This window comes from Bos taurus, chromosome 29 (genome assembly GCF_002263795.3).
Source record: "Bos taurus isolate L1 Dominette 01449 registration number 42190680 breed Hereford chromosome 29, ARS-UCD2.0, whole genome shotgun sequence".
NCBI classification, from domain to species: Eukaryota; Metazoa; Chordata; class Mammalia; order Artiodactyla; family Bovidae; genus Bos; species Bos taurus.
Genome location: NC_037356.1, coordinates 49,788,236 through 49,800,435, shown reverse-complemented (window position 1 = coordinate 49,800,435; position 12,200 = coordinate 49,788,236). Strand labels below are relative to the sequence as shown.

The 12,200-nt window shown below is 58.5% G+C and overlaps 1 long non-coding RNA gene across 1 annotated transcript; it reads right to left on the bottom strand.

Moving 5' to 3' along the window:
- Positions 1 to 3,644: 3,644 nt before the first annotated feature.
- On the bottom strand, positions 3,645 to 3,986 carry LOC132344218 (uncharacterized). The gene is made up of 2 exons (XR_009493389.1): positions 3,901 to 3,986; positions 3,645 to 3,757 (listed from the first exon to the last, which is right to left on the bottom strand). It is a non-coding gene; the product is annotated as an uncharacterized lncRNA (long non-coding RNA).
- Positions 3,987 to 12,200: the final 8,214 nt, after the last annotated feature.

Below are 12,200 nucleotides of genomic sequence, written 5' to 3'. Positions count from 1 at the left end.
AGCTCAGCAGTCGCAGCTCCTGGGCCTGCTCAATAGTCATGGCAGACGAGCTCATTTGCTCCCCTGCACGGGGGGTCCTCTCAGATCAGGGATGGAACCTGTGTCTCCTGCATTGGCAAGAGGCTTCTTCACCACTGAGCCACCAGGAAGGCCACCAGTGAGCTTTGTATGTGAAACCGTGAGTGTTGCTCCTCCTCCCAGGGTCCTTCTGTTGCCCAGTCCCAGGCTGCACAGCTGGCTGCTCAGCAGGCCAGGGAGCCCAGGGGTGAGCTCTCGGGAAGGAGTAGTGCCTTCATTCAGAGGCCGGCAGGCCCAGAAGATGGTGGACTAATGTCCTAAAGAACCACGTTCTTTGGGGTAGGATGCGGCTTCTTTTGCGCTAATGGAAAGGGCGAGCAGGGGATTGGAGATGAAAGGGTGCAGGCGGACTGCAGACTTCCTGGAGCCACCTGGCCTTCAAGGGAGCAGAACATTTGTTTGTCCTGCTGCTTGCTCACGTAGGCTGGATCTCAAGGCTCCTGCAAAGCCTCAAGTTGTTAGCAGTTATTTTTACTTTGCCTGTCTTATCTCTGCTTGTTTGCAAGGTTCCTAGGCTGAAAGCAAACTTATCTACAGCAAGCAACCCGGGGCCGTGGGATGGGAACTTTATTCAGGGGATTAGCGGGCTATTTGGGAACGAACAACATGTCTCTGCCGTTTAACTCCTGACGTGCGGGGGCGGCCGTGCTGGGCTCCAGGGGCCGAGGAGCGGGGGGGGCGGCTTCAGCACGTGTTATTTCTGCCCTTCTCTGCTTCCAGTCCCCTCAAAAGCGTGCATTTCACAGAACCCACGGGCAGTTTTAAATATTACAAATCACGTCAAAATGGTGTTTTGTAAACCCTCAGAGTTCGAGTAGGCTCCAGGAGTTGGGGATGGACAGGGAGGCCTGGCGTGCTGCGGTCCATGGGGTCGCAGAGTCGGACACGACTGAGCGGCTGAACTGAGCTGAGAGCTGATGCTAGTATTAGTTGCTCAGTTGGAATCTTTGTGACCCAGGGATCGAACCTGGGCCTCCTGGGTGGCAGGAGGATCCCTTAGCATCTGAGCCTCCAGGGAAGCCCCCTTAGGGCTGACATGGAAGTGGTAAAATCTAGTTGATTTGACACCAGGAAAGTGGACTCGAGCCACGTTAGTGCAAGGCAGTGGGTGGGTGTCCTTACTCACAAAGACTGTTGATTCTGAAGCGATATTTCGTTACGGGCTAATGGAAGCCTGAAACGGTGGGGTGTGTGTGTGGTGTGTGCGTCTGAAGAATGAAAATTCAGTGAGTGCATTCATGGTAACATCTCCCTCGTACAAAAGAATCGCCATTTCGTGTGATTTTCTTTAAGGCAGGGAATGGGTCTCAAGCTGTGTTTCCTTAATGCTTTTCTTCCCACCCGTTTCCCACCGTGAGACCAGAGCAGGGATTCCGAAAGGCAGCCAGCCCGTCCCCTTCTGAGCCCCTGCCCCCAGCGGCCCCCAGAGTGGCCAGGGTCTGTGGCGAAGCTGTAAAGCCCCACGGAATGTTCCCAGCAGGCAGATTTCAGCGGCCCTCAGCGCTGGCCTGCAAAGGCCCAAATACCTTTCGATAAACTGACGTTGGGAACTTGGTATCTTCAAACATTTCTGTCTTTGGCGAAAATATTTCAAATCCAAGCTCATCTTAAGAGCTAATCTCTCCCACAGCTGCTGCTGTGAGATAAGGCCGGCTGTGCAGAGAGGCGCTGTCTGCAGCCTGCAGCAAAGCTCAGCCTGGGAACGCCGCGGGGGCGGCGGGCGGGCCTGGCTGGATGGCGGGCCTCGGCCTCAGAGGCCTTCACGTCCGTGGTGGGAAGCCCAGTCCTGCCAGGAGTGGGTGACATCGGGGAAATTCTAATTTTTGAATTCTTGGGGTTCTGGCTACCTTTAAAATGACAGAAACACACATTAGCTGAGTTTGTCAGCACCATTTAAAGTAGAAACGTGGAGAAAGAGGGCCCACTCACACGTTATCCGATAACTCGGAGCTCCGGTGGTGAGCAGGCCCTGAGTCCTGCCTCAACTGTGCCGCTGTGGGCTGGCTGACAGCCCTCCGCAGCCCCCCAGTTCCGCCTCTGCAGGGACCAGCCACTCTGGCTCCCACTGCACCCTCTGGGGCCCAGGACCTCCCGGCTGGTGGCTCCTCATGGACCAGGAACCATCTGGAAGAAAGCCCCTTTGGGGGGAAACAGCAGCAGTTTGTGTTAAGAGCTGCAGCCAGAGGGCCTGGGCCAGGGAGGATGTGTCCCGCCTACCAAACGCTGCCCATGGTTTACAGGTGTGACCGAACCCATCAGCTCTGTGTTCACGGTCCCCAGAAATGTGTGGGGCCAGCCTTCAGCTGCCTCCCTGGCCCCCGGGGGGAAACCGCATCACAGAGGCTGCCTTTCGTCAGCAGCGCCCTGGCCCACCTGCTGGTACCAGCGGGGAAAGGGCAGAGGCAACCCTCTCCTTGGCTGCTCAAGGCAGGTCTGGCCACGAGGGTCCCCGGACCTGGGGCTGAGGTCACTCTGCCGTCGGGTTCCCGGGGACCGTGGGGGGTTGTGACGTCACAGAGGGTAGAAGAAGGCATCACCCACGAGGCCTGCCAGGAGGCATGGGTGTCGTTGGCAGTCCGAGTGCGGGCTGGAAAAGAATGTCCGGACAGAGAGCGTTTCAGAAAGGAGTAAGGCTGTCGAGAGCAGAGAGCAGAGTCAAAGTGAGCTCTGAGAGAGCAACGGGCTGACCTCCTGACTGCCAGGGAGAGCCCACCGCGGTTAGCAGCCAACTTTTATGGCCTCGAGACGAAGAAAGTTCCTGCTGGAAGGTTGGCGTTAGGTGATCGCTTAGGGCGCCATGGGGTGACTGGAGATGGGCATTCTGCCCAACTGCGATCAGGAAGCCTGCTGGTGGCGGTCGGGGGCCTTCTGGCAACAATTAGAGAGGGGCTCAGTCAGCCCCGGAGGTGACCTTGGTTCTGGGCTCCACTGCCGTGGCCGAGGCCTCGAGGCAAGGCCTCACCCCTGCGGCCTTGGGGCAGGATTCCACAACAGGTACAAACCTCAAGCCAGTCTTCGCGTTGAAATGATCGGCAGAACCTTGGGTGGCGACAGACAGACAGACAGGACGCGTAACTGGGGTGGAGCGCTTGTCTGATAAGACCCACTGGTTTCGAGATGCCGTCTGTCACACGTCACCCGTTTTCTGAGGATGCAGGTCAGAGTCTGGTTCGCTTACGGCCATGCGGGTGACACCGGCCCAGGCAAAGCGACTCTCTTTCTGGTTTCGCCAGCAAAAGCGCATCATTCAGGAAAGTCTCCCAGAGGTAAAAGAACTGTACTCACTGGGCCCCTGGGTGTGCCCGCGTGCCGTCAGGTGGGGCGTTCAGTGCTGCTCAGTAACTGGAGGTGGGAGGTTTGCATGAGCCCCTGAGTGTTCCCAGGGGCCTCCCAGCTCCCCCAGACCAGGGACACGAGGTGGACCCCGACAGCCTTGCCCCGCTACACGCACCTAGGGCCCCGGTCACGCCCAGCCCCAGTCAGCAGTGGGCGCGTCACTGTTTCCTAGGATGCGAGCACACCTCCCAGTACCCTGAGCAACAGCCAGTCGGTGGGTGTGCACCCTGTTGGTCTTCTCTCTCTGTGAGGTTTATTCTAAGGAGCTGGTTCATGCAGCTGGGGGAGGGGGCGCATCGGAGCTCCGTGGGCAGGAACGCAGGCTGGCTCCCTGTGTTGCCACCTGGAGGTTGAAACCTTTTCTGAGAAACCTCAGTCTTGGCCGTCAGGCCTTTGACTGAGTGTGTGAGGCCCACCCCTTGGAGGGCAGGAGACCTGCTTTCCTCTAAGTCTCCTAATTTAACTGCTAATCTCATCAGAAAGCACCTTCGGGGCAACATCTGGACTGGTGTTTGACCAAGGCCGGGCTGCGGGGACACACCGAGTGAGCCATCACACTGGGGAGATGAGATCCTCTTGAAATTGCCTGCTGTCTGCTCCTGAGCCCTGGAGAGCTGCCGTCAGGGCTCCAGGATGTTCACATCCCGCGACGTCGTCTGTGATGTCACAGGGGCCTGGTGATTGCTAGAACCTCTTACTGTAGCTGCCCCCGTGGATTCAAAAGTGGGGAACGTTTGGAAGACACAGAGCAGATCTTTGTGGTCACACCCCCTCCTCACCCACCCCCCCCCGCCCCGGCCACCCTGGACAGATGCGCCAAGGTCAGGTTCATCCACAGCAGATGCTCTGGGGGAGGCCGATGCGACTATAGGCACCCCGGCCGCTTTTCCAAGAGTGCTTTTAGGAACTTGTTACTCTTTCCTGATGAGCTCAGTAAGCTCCTGAATTCAGCTGTGTAATTAAAGAGAAAGTCACCTTCTGCTGGGTGGGGTGCGAGGCTGGAGGGCATCGTGTCTCTTAGTGAAGGGGGCGGGCGCAGTGTGCAGAGATGGCCACCAGATGGCACTGTTGCCCGGCAAACGGCGAGGTGGGCGCTGGCCCGGCCTTCCCGGCCTTCCTGGGAGCAAAGCTTCTCTGGGCCCCGAGTGCCTTTAGCCCAGGGCCCCAGAGGAGGCTGCAGCTCTTCCCGCGGGCTCATCCTTGGGGTTCCGTGTGTAGGACGGGCAGCCCCATGCGGGACCCACCAGCCCAGCCTCCCTGCCTGGCGTCCGGCGCAGGGCCCCCTGCCCTCAGGGTGCGTTCTTGTCCTCCCAAGACTCCCACGCTGTGAGCCCCAGCAGGGCTCGTGGGCCCTGCTCCCCAGGCCCAGCCTCCCCCGAGGTCCAGTGGGGCCTGGGTCTCAGGGACAGGGAGTGGGCAGGAGTGAGGCCCACTCCGGCCGGCACCTGCCTTTCCCTGCTCTGGGCCTCTTTCTCCTTCGCGGTTGGAAGTGAGAGACTCCCCGGGCCAGGACACCTGGGCAAGGAGCCTGGAGAGGTCCCGGAGCCTCTGCTGGGAGGCACTCCATGCCCGACCCCCATTTGTGCCCCAAACGAGCTGCTTGTGGCAGCAGCTGTGTGTCCCCACCTAAGCATCTCTCCAGCGTGGGGGCTGCGGGATCTGGGGGCTAAGCCCTTCCAATGGTGGCCCGAGCTGACGGAGGACAGATGAAGGACAGGGAGGCAGCTCCAGGGACACTCCCGAGGGGCTCCTGCAGCCCCGTGGACAGGGTCTGCTCCTCTACCCCGCGTGTGCTCCCGTCTCGTGAGTCCCTGCCTCAGAGTCTGACTCACAGGAAGCACAGCATCCTGGGGAGCTTTCGGGATGAGCCGGGGGCTGACGGATCCCCGGGCCCTGGTCCTCCCGGCTGGAGCAGGTCCGTCGGGTGGGACCAGGCCCCAGTAGGGGGGTGTCACCTGACCAAAGGGTTATTTTCCTGTTAAAATACAAGAGAAAGAAAGGATTTTTCTAAATAAAAAAGAGAAGAGTTCCTTGCTCCCCTAGGGCTTCTGGAGCCCGCGTGTGGGACCTCGATCGGCCAGTAGCACTGGGACACAGGTGAGCCCCGGGGCAGAGCTGATGGGGCCTGCACTGGGCCGTGGGGCCCCCCACCTACCTCGGTCTCCCTCGGGGCTGAGCCCCTCTGGCGTCCTGGTAAATGAGTCACACACAGGACCGCAGGGAGCGCCGCCGGGGTCCCCTCCAGCAGTCGAGCAGGCCCCTGGTCATGGTGTGCCTTTCTCGATGGTGGTGGGCGTCAGGGACACGCCCCTCCCTGCACTTTGGAGAAGCCTGAACAGACCTGGGGTTGGGGGCCCTCCTGGGTTTCACTGAATTCACCTCCCACTGCCCGGAAGGTGAGCGTCTCCTGAGGCCCCAGCGCGGCTGCCGCTCCCCCAGGGCGCAGTCAGCTGGGCGCTCCTGTGTGGGGTCCGCATGGGGCTGGCAGGGTCTCTGCAGACCCCGGTCCATGTGGCTGGAGGCGGACGCTGGCCAGTTCTCAGCTCCATGAGGAAGCCAGAGGCTGTGGTGACCCAGTCAGGAAGGGAGGTGGACCCAGGAACGGCTTGTCGGCGTCCTGACCCCACTGAGCGGGTTGTCCTGCTCTGAACCCACGCTGGGACCCTGCGCCGTGGGACTGGAGGGCACAGTGCGTCTGGAGGGCGGCCTCAGCCTCCCGGTCCCCAGGGGCAGGCCGGGCCCTGCGGGGTGGTGACCTCTGAGCCCAGTGGGACACGGAGCCCCGGGGACCTGTCTGTGCCCCCTGTTACCGGGATCCAGGGACTGTGGGGTCACTGCAGGATGGAGGCAGAAGCAGGCCTGCCCCAGATTGGGGTTGAAATCCTGCTGTTCACCTGTTTCCCACATTTCCAGCTCTGACTCGCGTGTGACCATGACCTTCCTTTTTTCCAAAATCCAGTCTCAGCACACCCTGAGGGACTGGAGCATAGCTGTACCGGGACAAGTCCATGGCCACGGGGGATGGCGCCTCCTTCAAGGGGACGTGGGCTGGTCCTCACTCAGGAAGCGGGCCCCTGGGGGTCAGGATGCGGAGCAGGGCTGGGGCTGATGGAGGGCCCGTCCCGCTAGCCCATCTTCTTCCCCCCGGAGACGGGAAGGCTGGGGCTCCTCGCTCTGGAGAGGGAACAGCTGTATTCCCCACAGTGTGCCCACAGGGGTCCCCCCCAGAAAGGAACACGAGAGATGGCTGGTTTTTGGAAAACCTGGTGAAAGAAAGCCTCTCCACATACGCCCACAGAGCATTTGTAAAACCATTCCCTGCAAGACCCAGTGTCAAACAAGGATGCAAAGAAGCTGCTTACCTGGGGGAAACATCGTTTTTCAAAAGCCAGTGGGGAGCAGGACTTGAAAATATGGACCATGCAGTGCTGTGGATGGACCTAGAGTCTGTCGTACAGAGTGAAGCAAGTCAGAGAAAGAAACACAAAATACCATGTATTAACGCAGACGTGTGGAATCTGGGAAATGGTACGGATGAACCCACACGCAGGGCAGGAACAGAGATGCGAATGTAGGGGTGGGTGTGTGGGCCGTGTGGGGGAAGGTCGAGAAAGTCGCCCTGCCATACATCCACCGCCGTGTGTGAAATGGACCGCTGGTGGGCACCCGCTCTACAGCACAGGAGCTCAGCTTGCGCTCCGTGGCGACCTAGAGGACTGGGCTGGGGTCGGGGGTGGGAGGGAGGCTCCCGAGGGAGGGGGTATGTGTAAATATATAGCTGGTTCCCTTTCGTTGTACAGCAGACACCGAGAAGGCATTGCAAAGCCATTATACTCCAATAAGAAAGAAGGAAATGTGGACTGTGGTTCCCAAACCACCACCACTGAGAGGAAGACTCAGAGACCGCCCGCGTCGCCACTGATACTTGGGCATTGCTGACGGGGTGGTGCTGGGCGATGGGGACGAAGGCAGGAAGAGCCTCAGGAGAGCAACGCAGTCAGAGAGCCGGGCGGGAGGCAGGTGCCTGCAGACCCGCGTCTGCTGCTGACGATTGCGGGCAGCAGGGGAGAGAGGTTGAGCGCACGCCACGTTCTGGAGTGGCCCAGGTCTGAGGGGTCTGTCGCGGTGCAGGGCTTTCCGTGGGAAACGGGGAGAGGCCTGGGCAGAGCTGGCGGGCTTCCCGGCCGTAACGGACACCCTCTGCCTCCCCCCAGAGCTGGGGTGTGCACTGGCCTCGTCTCCATCATGTTGGAACCATTGCTACTGGCCCCTCCAAGTGCGTGCTGGCCGTCGGGCTTTGCTGTGTGAATTTCTCATTTACATGATTTTTCCATGTTTCTGCGAGTCTTATTGTTCTCATCTGTTTCATTTGAATTGCAAATATCTCCTGGCTCCTCCAGCCCCCTGCGGACCTTAGGCTTTAGTGGAAACATGTCAGCACAGAGATTCATAAACAAGGAGGTCCGCTGCGGGACTCCGTGTCATGGAAACTGGAAAACAGAACACAACAAACAATCTGGAAATAATACGATTTTCCACCAGCAGAGCAATCATTCTGTAGGTGGTGATACAACTCGACCAGGGAATATTACGCAACGGCCGACGAGAGGGGGCTCCATCTGCAGATGTGACCTCAAGATGCTCCCGTTTTAGAAGAGAAAAAAAGAACGCTCCGTGTCCACGTTAGCACAGAAAGCTGAACAATTACCCCTAAAATACACTCCTGTTGATACCCCAGATTGGAGTTAGGGGGAGTTGGGGGTGTGGTGTAGCTTTTCCTTTGTTTGTTCCTGTGTTGTGTGCCTAGTAACAAAGATCCGAGTTTTTTAATTTTTAACCTTTAAAGGAATGGACAAATTCAGGAAAACTTGTCAGGATGCTGAATAACATGTATGCTGTGATTCTTTTGTTTACATAAAAACAACCGTTAAGGGAGTTAGAGACAGAGGTTTTGACTTAATAAATTTTTTTGAAAGAGGTAAATTGGTAAAGATTAAAGGGTAAAATAAAGAAATAGAAAATAAGGAGGGGAAAAAACCCAGAAAATTCAGAATACCTGAAACCTGGTGTTTGGTCTCTGACAAGGTTTTGGCACATCAGATCCAGAGCCCGAGGCGGCGGGGCTGGCGGGGTGGATGCACGGGGCACAGCCTCCTCCATGCGGGAGGACCGTGTTTGCACGTGGAGTGGCGGTGTGAACGCGGTGAATGCACGAACCCCCAAAGCCGCACTTCCCCTGACTTCACCAGGATCACCAGGGGCTGAGGTGTGGAATGGCTGGAAATAGGTTCAGCAGAAGATTCAGATGCGCAGGCCATGAACTATGAACTGAATTAGCTGATGTCATTTAATAATAAAACACGGGGCAGAGAGGAGATGCCGTCCGTCCGTCTGTCCTGAGGGATGACGGCGTGGACACTCGCCGCCCCTCTCCGTGTGCGCGCTCAGCCAGCCCCACGGGAGGACCCGTGCTCGGCCGAGGGCACCGGCCTCCCAAGGATTCCAGCCAATCTTCTGAGGACAGCGGGGGGCCAGCGGGCTTCGAAGGGGGGAGTGAGAGGGGATGGTCATGCTTTCTAGAGCCCTCCGTCGCGGCTCTGTGATGGCAGGCTGCCAGATGCAGGGCAGGACGGGAGGGACCGGCCAGGTTCCGAGAAGATCGCTTCGGGCTCATCACAAATGGTGGGACTGAGACGGGCCGGACGGGGTGTCAGCCAGGCCGCTGGGGTGTGGGTGAGCGTGAAGCGCGTCCCAGGCTGGGAATGATGGCCCCGTTGGTGGACAGGGTGTGCGGTGGAAGGCAGAGCCAGGCTCCAGTGTGACGGCCAGGTTTCTCCCCACAGGGGGTGGCTCTCCCGCAGCGGGGAGGCCGGGGCTCTGGGGTGGCCGTGTGTGGATGGGCACGTGTCCGCAACCAGCCGGGCAGCGTCCAGCAGGTAGTGGGGCACAAAAGCACGTGTAGGAGCACAGCTCTGGGGGAGGGTCATGTCGAGGGTCTCTTGCATACAGATGTCAAAGAGTGGGGATGGAGACACAGAGAGACAGAGGGGGACAGGGAGAGACGGGGGACAGGGAGAGACAGGAGAGAGAGATGGGGGACAGGGAGACACAGAAGGGACACAGGGAGAGACGGAGGGAAACAGGGAGAGATGTGGAGACAGGGAGAGGCGGGGGGGACAGGGAGACACAGAAGACACACAGGGAGAGACGGGGGAGAGACAGAAGGAGGTGGGGGGGAGGCCCAGCAGGAGGGGGGCAGGCCGCGGGGACCCCTGTCGCACAGACAAGCAGAAGCCGCTGCAGGAGGACCAAGGGGTCCGGGAGGGGGGCTGGGGGCAGAGCTGAGAGGCCTGATGGGAGCCCTTTAAAGGAGGACGGGGAGCTGTGACGCCTGCGAGGGACGCCCGGGGAGACAGCGCTGATGCGTGTCTGTGATCTCATTTGGAAGATGCTGGTGACGGAGCTTGATGTGGGGTGAGACACCGTCCGTGCTGAGAGCTGACGGTTCAGCCAGCTCCTGTCTCCGGATACATTGACCACACTCAGCACAGCCCTCACCCTCTGGCTCCAGGGGTCACTGCTGCTGCCTCCCACAGGGAGGACTTGGCCCCTCCAGGTCCATCCACCCCAGGACACAAAGGCCTCGTGGCTCCCAGCACGGCAGGCAGTGTGGACATGTTTCCCGTGGCTCCCAGCAGCCCCGAGCGTCCAGCAGGGATGGGGGCCCGAGACACCCACGGGCCCGGACGACCCTGGCCGTCCAGCGACGCTGGAGCAGGGAGCAGACACACAGCACGCAGCGAGCAGCGAGCACGGCCCCCAGCACCAACTCTGAGGCCACAGCACACCCTGCAGGGCAGCCACCCCGCTCAGCCCCTGCTCCCCGGGGCCTGCAGGCTCACCCTGCGGGCGGCTTCACCACGTCCAGGCCCATGTGACCCGCGGTGCGGAGGGCTCAGCGTCAGGGCTGCAGGATGTGGAGCTGGAGCCCACAGGAGCCAGGGCGGGGTGCGCGGGCCGGGCTGGGGCCTCCCCAAACCAACCGAGCTGCGAGGCCAGAACAGACGCAGGCCAAGCAGGAACCTCACCGGGGGCCTTTGTGGGGCCGGGGTTTCCTGGGACCAGCTGCCCCGCAAGGGGCAGGAGTGGGCGTGGACCGGGGCCTGGAGGGCCGTCTCGGCCCCAGACGGGGCTGGCGGGCTGTAGGGGTCGGGGAGGCTCCCTTGGATGGTGGCAGAACCCAGGGCCTCACAGCCACCGTCCTGCACGTTCACTCTTTTCCTGAACCTTCCCCTGGGGTAGAGGCCTCTGTCGCCGCCCAGCAGCCCTAGTCTGTCCAGTAGCCACTAGTGAGAGCCCTTCACCCCCGCGGTCTGAATCCATGACCAGCCCTTCTGTGTGAGCTGAAAGAAGGGCTCCCGAGTAGATTCCTTCTCATGAAGATGGAGGGGTTTCTGTCTCAGCCAGACTGAGGAGTGGGAGAGGGGGGAGGTAATCACACAATCAAGTCACTACCTGGACAGGGAGAAGCCAGGCTTTCCATCAGCCCCAGGGACTAGTGGGTGTTTAGCATCGCCCCACACAACTTCCCTGGTGGCTCAGACGGTAAAAGGTCTGTCTAGAATGCAGGAGACCTGGTTCGAGCCCTGGGTTGGGAAGATTCCCTGGAGAAGGCAATGGCAATCCATTCCAGTACTATTGCCTGGAAAATCCCATGGACAGAGGGGCCTGGTAGGCTACAGTCTATGGGGTCACTAAGAGTCCGACACGACGGAGTGATTTCACTTCACTTCACGCAACTTCCCGTGAGAAGACTCGCTGAGGTTGCTCGTCTTACTCTACGTTCACGGAAGCACTGCTGGTATTTGTCACCCTGGCCGCACGTCCCTTTGCCATTAAACCAACACGAATAATGGTATTTTTCAGGAACCAGATTAAATTAATAGCCAAACAAATTCAGAGTGTGGTCAAACACTTGTTAAATATAATGACAAACTTGTTACCATTAGTATCTGGAGGACTTAAAAACTGAAGAAAAGGCCAAACCCACATAATACAGGCAGGCTAAGATGTTGGCTGCATGCATAAAAAATGTTCACCATTTTGTTCAAAAAAGAAAAAGAAAGGGGACACCACGGAGAGCAAAGCTGAGGTGCCCTTTCATCTCCGAGGGCAGCTGGGAAGATGCTGTCAGCGTTTGCTCAGAGGCGGACTGACTGCTGACTCCATTTCTGGAAGCAGCTGACAAAATGCTCCAAAACCTCACACTCTCCCTGCGCTCGGAAACAGCAATTGCCCTGATGCAGTTTTATCTGCGGGAGTGCTAACAGCCTGATGCATAAAGGGGTGCTGGTTAAAGACATCTAATGTTATAACAGAGGGATCCAGCCTCACTTGGAATAATATTAAAACCCTGGATGTAAAAACGATTAATGTGCTGAGAATTACACAAGTAGACTGCTCCATGCAAACAGTCACACGAATCTGCAAGGGAAAGTCAGGGCGGATACAGCAAAAAATCGGAGACTATATTAAAAACTGCAGAGTCTGCACCCATCTGGGTGGTGAGATTATGGCCCACTTTAATTTCTTTCATTCTTTCCTTAAATAAAAAGAATTATTCCAATTTGTCCCAAATCTAGTATTATTTTTAAAGAGTCAGTGCATTACAGGAAATGCACAGTAACATTGGCTTAAACGGGATAGGATTTTAATCCTCAACCACATTCTCCAAGTCTAGAGGTAGAGTCTACTGAGGCTGGTTATTCAGAGGCACCAGCAGATAA